We start from the raw sequence: 7513 nt of genomic DNA, 5'->3' as shown, positions 1-7513 counted from the left end.
GATTTCACACACATTTGAGCACTTTTTTTGTACACGGAAGAAGCTAGTGCGACTAAGTCTTGAGTGTTCTTCAAGTGTTTTCAGACTTGTCAAGAACAACATATAAGTAATTAATTCCGAGACAGGCTGCTAGGAACGTAACAGGCGCGTATAGCTCGTAAGAAAGTGTAACAGAATTGCTTGGCGAACTTAAACTGGTGTACTTGTAAAAGAGATGTAGTTCTCGCGACACCCTGTGGAGTAAATTAAGAGAGGCAGTACTGGAAGAAGACTGTGACCATTCCCCGTTCCTTCAACGTGTATATCGCGTATAAATCATGGGAATGATGTAAGAAATATCAGGGCATGGAAACAGACGCACTGACAACTATTTTTCCGTCACACAGTAAGCAAATGGAGTAGGAAAGAAAAATGACGATACTCGTACGATGATATATGGTTCATACGTTTCTCACAGTACAACAAACGAACATACACAGCTAATTTTCAAATGTTTTGTATAAATTGAGATATGTAGATAAAGGTGCTGAAATTTCTATATCGATTCATACAAAAAAGATGTACAACGTTATAAAATATTTTTATAAAAGATATTCAAAATGATGTATGTGTAAGTGTTAGGATGAACAGAGGCATGACACACTTCAAATTTGGCAGTGATTATTTTAATAGTTTATGAGGAAAGGAAACATTAATACTTATTGGTGTATTAAAATTGATATTTTTCAAGTAATTTCTAAATTCGAAGAAAAATTTTTAAAATTGAATTTAAAGTTGCCTTATACCGATATTAACCACGATATAAAATTTTACTTCATGTGTAATATTGCAGATACACTAAAAATGTGAGAGTATGCGTTCCACGCACGTTTCTCCTTAAACGCTGCGAAGTATTACCGTTGCCACTGGGAGCTGTTCTGTTAGATTCGGGAGGCTGCTGTCGAGTGGTGTCGAGTGTGAAATAGTCGCACTGTGTCAGTCTGACTGCAGACGAGCACGTGACCCGCACGTGACACGGACCACCCCGGGCGGTCGTCGGATTTACGGCTGGCAGGCAGCAGCGGCGCCGAAGATGAGCTCAGAGCGCGTGACATCAGCGGCGGTGGCGCGCTGCTTTACGATGTGTGCCCAGCAAACAGACGCACCGGGCCGGGCCGGGCCGCCTTTTATGCGTTTGCATATCTGCCGGCCGCAGTCGCCGCACCCGCGTGAGAACCGACCGGCGCGGCGCGGCGTTTGCGCGGACAGCCGCCGCGTTGGCGGGCTGACGTAACGAGCAGTGACGCGGCGCTATGTGACGTCACGTGGCTCCCGGTAAACACCCAGCTTCCCAGTCTGGTGGCAGCCTAACCTCCTTCCCCTGAAATTTTCACGCGGGAAGAATACCCCTAAAGAAATGCACTCAGAATTTTAGCTGCTAAGGCGCACTGCAACTACACCACTGGCCATTAAAATTTGCTACACCAAGAGGAAATACAGATGATAAACGGATATTCATTGCACAAATATGTTATCCTAGAACTGACATGTGATTACATTTTCACGCAATTTGGGTGAACAGACCCTGAGAATTCAGTACCGAGAACAATCACCTCTGGCCGTAATAACGGCCTTGATACGCCTGGGCATTGAGTCAAACAGGACTTGGATGGCGTGTACAGGTACAGCTGCCCATGCAGGTTCAACACGATACCACAGTTCACCAAGAGTAGTAACTGGCGTATCGTGACGAGCCAGTTGCTCGGCCACCATTGAGCAGACGTTTTCAATTGGTGAGAGATCTGAAGAATGTGCTGGCCAGCATTACCTGTATCCAGAAAGGCCCGTACAGGACCTGCAACATGCGGTCGTGCATTATCCTGCTGAAATGTAGGGTTTCGCAGGAATCGATTGAAGGGTAGAGCCACGGGTCGTAACACATCTGAAATGTAACGTCCACTGTTCAAAGTGCCGACAATGCGAAAGAGAGGTGACCGGGACGTGTAACCAATGGCACCCCATACCATCACGCCGGGTGATACGCCAGTATGGCGATGACGAATACACGCTTCCAATGTGCATTCACCGCGATGTGGCCGAACACGGATGCGACCATCACGATGCTGTAAACAGAACCCGGATTCATCCCAAAAAATGACGTTTTGCCATTCGTGCACCCAGGTTCGTCGTTGAGTTCAAATGGTTCAAATGGCTCTGAGCACTATGGGACTTAAATGCTGAGGTCATCAGTCCCCTAGAACTTAGTACTTAAACCCAACTAACCTGAGGACATCACACACATCCATGTCCGAGGCAGGACTCGAACCTGCGACCGTAGCGGTCGCGCGGTTCCAGACTGTAGCGCCTAAAACCGCTCGGCCACTCCGGCCGGCCGCGTCATCGAGTACACCATCGCAGGCGCTCCTGTCTGTGATGCAGCGTCGAGGGTAACCGCAGCCATAGTCTCCGAGCTGATAGTACATGCTGCTGCAAACGTCGTAGAACTGTACGTGCAAATGGTTGGACGTTCCGTATTACCCTCCTGAACCCACCGATTCCATATTCTGGTAACAGTCATTGGACCTCGACCAACGCGAGCAGCAATGTCGCGCGAGCAGCAATGTCGCGATACGATAAACCGCAATCGCGATAGGCTACAACCTTCATCAAAGTCAGAAACGTGATGGTACGCATTTCTCCTCCTTACACGAGGCATGACAACAACGTTTCACCAGGCAACGCCGGTCAACTGCTGTTTGTGTATGAGAAATCGGTTGGAAACTTTCCTCATGTGAGCACGGTGTAGGTGTCGCCACCGGCGCCAACCTTGTGTGAATGCTCTGAAAAGCTAATCATTTGAATATCCCAGCATCTTCTTCCTGTCGGTTAAATTTCGCGTCTGTAGCACGTCATCTTCGTGGTGTAGCAGTTTTAATGGCCAGTGGTGTATTTTTTTTTTTTTTAATGTTGAAGTTAATCATTTTTGCTGCACGAAGAATCGCTGATAACAGTGGTTTGTACAGCCCTTCCTGCCTAGTGCGCTAATCGACGAATAAGCAGACGCAACCGTAACAAGAGAACGTAGAGCCGCATAGCACGAAGTCCAAAGTGCATATACGTGACTTTTAAGCACTTAAACCATACCAAAAATATCTCAGTCATGAATTTTTTTGAATAAGGGTCAGCTCATGTCGACTGCCAAACTGTTGCGGGGGTAATTGCTGCACAAATGACGAGCGGAGGAGAGAAAATCAAGGCAGTGTATGAAGTTACATTACAGACTACTTCCATCAGTCGGGTCTTTAATTCGTTGACATCAACTACTTTACAACAATTACTGCAGTACAGTTCTTATGATAATTTTTGAATAATGCGTATTTGCTAACAGTGAAAGAGTTCCCAGTTTATTCCCAGACTCGGTATAAAAATGCGAAATGGCAACTGACGAAAATAAACATTTTCGTCAGACCGGGCACCACGGATAAGAGAAAAATAAATCCATTCAGTAATCCACTAAATTACGGCAACGGCCTTGCCGCAGTGGATACACCGGTTCCCGTGAGGCCACCGAAGTTAAGCGCTGTCGGGTGTGGTGGGCACTTGGATGGGTGACCATCCAGGCAGCCTTGCGCTGTTGCCATTTTTCGGGTTGCACTCAGCTTCGTGATGCCAACTGAGGAGCTATTCGACCGAATAGTAGCGACTTCGGTCAAGACTACCATCATAACGACCGGGAGAGCGGTGTGCTGACCCCACGCCCCTCCTATCCGCATCCTCCACTGAGGATGACACGGCGGTCGGACGGTCCCGGTAGGCCACTCGCGTCCTGAAGTTGGATTACTAAATTACAGGCCCATATCGTTAACGTAGATATGCAGCAGGATTTTAGAACATATATTGTGTTCGAAGATTACGAATTACCTCGAAGGAAACTGTCTATCGACACACAGTCAACATGGGTTTAGCAAACATCTTTCCGGGTGAAACACAACTAGTTCTTTATTCACTTGTCATTCACATGAAGTCTTGAGTGCTATTGACAAGGGATTTCCAGATCGATTTCGTATTTCTGAATTTCTGGAAGGCTTTTGACACTGTACCACACAAGCGGCTCGTAGTGAAATTGCGTACTTATGGAATACCGTCTCAGTTATGTGACTGGATTTGTGATTTCCTGGCCGGCCCGAGTGGCTGACCGGTTCTAGGCGCTACAGTCTGGAACCTCGTGATCGTTACGGTCGTAGGTTCGAATCCTGCCTCGGGCATGGATGTGTGTGATAGGTTAGTTCTAAGTTCTACGGGACTGATGACCTCAGAAGTTAAGTCCCATAGTGCTCAGAGCCATTTTTTTGTGATTTCCTGTCAGAGAGGTCACAGCTCGTAGTAACTGACGGAAAGTCATCGAGTAAAACAGAAGTGATTTCTGAGGTTCCCTATGGTAGTGTCACAGGCCATTTGCTGTTCCTTATCTATATAAACGCTTTTGGAGACAATATGAGCAGCCGTCTTCGGTTGTTTGCAGATGACGCTGTCATTTATAGACTAATAGAGTCATCAGAAGATCAAAACAAACTGCAAAACCATTTAGAAAAAATAACCGAATGGTGCGAAAACTGGCAGCTGACCCCAAATAACGAAAAGTGTGAGGTCATAGACATGAGTGTTAAAAGGAACTCGTTAAACTTCGGTTACACGATAAATCAGTGTAATCTAAAAATCGTAAATTACAATTACGAACAACTTAATTTGGAAGGAACACATAGAAAATGTTGTGGGGAAGGCTAACCAAGGACTGCGTTTTATTGGCAGGACACTTAGAAAATGTAACAGATCTACTACGGAGACTGCCTACACTACACTTGCCTGTCCTCTTTTAGAACACTGCTGCGCGGAGTGTGATCCTTGCCAGATAGGACTGACGGAGTACATCGAAAAAGTTCAAAGAAAGGCAGCACATTTTGTATTATCGCGAAATTTGGGAGAGAGTGTCACAGAAATGATACAGGATTTGGGCTGTAAATCATTAAAATAAAGGCGTTTTTCTTTGCGACGGAATCTTCTCACGAAACTCCAATCACCAACTTTCTCCTCCGAATGCGAAAATGTTTTGTTGACACCGACCTACATAGGGAGGAACGATCACCACAATAAAATAAGGGAAGTCAGAGCTCGTACGGAAAGATATAGGTGTTCAACCTTTCCGCGCGCTATACGAGATCGGAATAATAGAGAATTGTGAAGGTGGTTCGATGAACCCTCTGCCACGCACTTGAATGTGTTTTGCAGTCCATGTAGATGTAGATGTAGATGTAGAGGACGAAGCCAGGGTTTTGTGAAAGGGGAGGGGGAATCGAATTTGTTAAACAGGACCATGAAATGACTCACGTTTTTAATTTTATGCTGAAAACACTTATATTTATTTATTAATTAAGCGTATAAATAACGGTTTAAGATGTTTCAATTTAAAAAAAAAAAGCACCCCGGAAGTTCGCAGTCCCGGAATCTCTTTACAAATCAAGCACTATATACACGGTGTTCCAAAACTATTAGTTAAAAGCAATACAGGAGGTGTAGAACGTCTGAAGTCCACTTGTAATGTTTGGAAGCTTCATGTTTAAGGTGCTGACGAAAGCTGTTGCGTCGGTATCTGGGCATGTCTCCTGACGTTCAAATAACCACAGTTTGCAAGTTTGGACACATGTGAATCCACGAGGTGCTCGACTTCGTGCTCACCATCGATGATTCGGTGTTGATGTGTGGGCCGTTATTCTCGGTGATTGGTTGGTTTGACCATACATTCTTCCATTCCGCCTCAGCGGAAGGGGGTATCGCATCTTCGTGGAAAAGGGTCGCCCGAGCTGCTGGAGGATGTACGTCTGACTGTTAGACAAAGGAAGTACTTCCAGCACGATGGGATGCCAGTCCATTTAGGGATTTCTGTGTGATTTCAGTGTGCTCCCTGCCGCCGTTGGATAAGCAGCTGCAGCAGCAAGTCGTATACTCCTAGCTCACTCATTTGTTACATAGTTTAATTCTTAATTTCTTTGCGTGTTTTTGGTACTTGCATTGTTTAATTCATAAATTTCGGGCGTATTATAGTATTTGAGAGTTGTAGCATCGCGTTTTAGTACCTGAATAGTGTAAAATCGCGTAGTCTCCTTCCGCCGCCGAGCAGTGTGTCAGCAGTGCGCAAGTAGCAGCAGTACTGCATTTACTAGGCAATCTTGTATTTTAATAACCGTTTAAATTTTGTGTCGATTTGTTTGCGCTCTCTGCAGATTAGTTCAGACGTTCTTTGCACAACAGTTTTTAGCATGGACAGGGACTGCAACTGCTGTGTTCGGATGCAGGCTGAGTTGGCATCCCTTCGCGCCCAGCTTCAGGCAGTGTTGGCTTCGGTCACACAGCTTGAGGCTGTTGCCAATGGGCATCACTGTGGGGGTCCGGATGGGGGTTTGTCGGGGACGGCCAGCTCGTCCCACGCATCCCCCGATCGGACTACGACTGTGGTTGCCCGGGATACTGCCCGCATTGAGGCTGATCCCTCACCTGTGGTAGAATGGGAGGTCGTCTCAAGGTGTGGCAGGGGGCGAAAGACATTCCAGAGGGCTGAACGGAAGGCCTCTCCAGTTTGTCTGACGAACCGGTTTCAGGCTCTGTCTCAGGCTGATACTGATCTTCGGCCTGACATGGCTGCTTGTCCTGTTCCAGAGGTTGCCCCTCAGTCTGCAAGATCCGGGCGGTCGCAGAGGGTGGGCTTACTGGTAGTTGGGAGCTCCAACGTCAGGCGCGTAATGGGGCCCCTTAGGGATATGGCAGCAAGAGAGGGGAAGAAAACTAATGTGCACTCCGTGTGCATACCGGGGGGAGTCATTCCAGATGTGGAAAGGGTCCTTCCGGATGCCATGAAGGGTACGGAGTGCACCCATCTGCAGGTGGTCGCTCATGTCGACACCAAAGATGTGTGTCGCTATGGATCGGAGGAAATCCTCTCTGGCTTCCGGCGGCTCTCTGATTTGGTGAAGACTGCCAGTCTCGCTAGCGGGATGAAAGCAGAGCTCACCATCTGCAGCATCGTCGACAGGACTGACTGCGGACCTTTGGTACAGAGCCGAGTGGAGGGTCTGAATCAGAGGCTGAGACGGTTCTGCGACCGTGTGGGCTGCAGATTCCTCGACTTGCGCCATAGGGTGGTGGGGTTTCGCGTTCCGCTGGATAGGTCAGGAGTCCACTACACGCAACAAGCGGCTACATGGGTAGCAGGGGTTGTGTGGCGTGGGCTGGGCGATTTTTTTAGGTTAGATGGCCTTGGGCAAGTACAGAAAGGGCAACAGCCTCAACGGGTGCGGGGCAAAGTCAGGACATGCGGGGACCAAGCAGCAATCGGTATTGTAATTGTAAACTGTCGAAGCTGCGTTGGTAAACTACCGGAACTTCAAGCGCTGATAGAAAGCACCGAAGCTGAAATCGTTATAGGTACAGAAAGCTGGCTGAAGCCAGAGATAAATTCTGCCGAAATTTTTACAAAGGTACA

The 7513-nt window shown here is 47.2% G+C and overlaps 1 pseudogene; it reads left to right on the top strand.

Moving 5' to 3' along the window:
- Positions 1-3501: 3501 nt before the first annotated feature.
- On the top strand, positions 3502-3619 carry LOC126485778 (5S ribosomal RNA; annotated as a pseudogene).
- The last annotated feature ends 3894 nt before the right edge of the window (positions 3620-7513 follow it).

This window comes from Schistocerca serialis, chromosome 6, assembly GCF_023864345.2.
Source record: "Schistocerca serialis cubense isolate TAMUIC-IGC-003099 chromosome 6, iqSchSeri2.2, whole genome shotgun sequence".
Taxonomy (NCBI): Eukaryota; Metazoa; Arthropoda; class Insecta; order Orthoptera; family Acrididae; genus Schistocerca; species Schistocerca serialis.
Note: the sequence above shows the minus strand (reverse complement) of the source record. Positions and strands in the feature narration are given on the sequence as shown.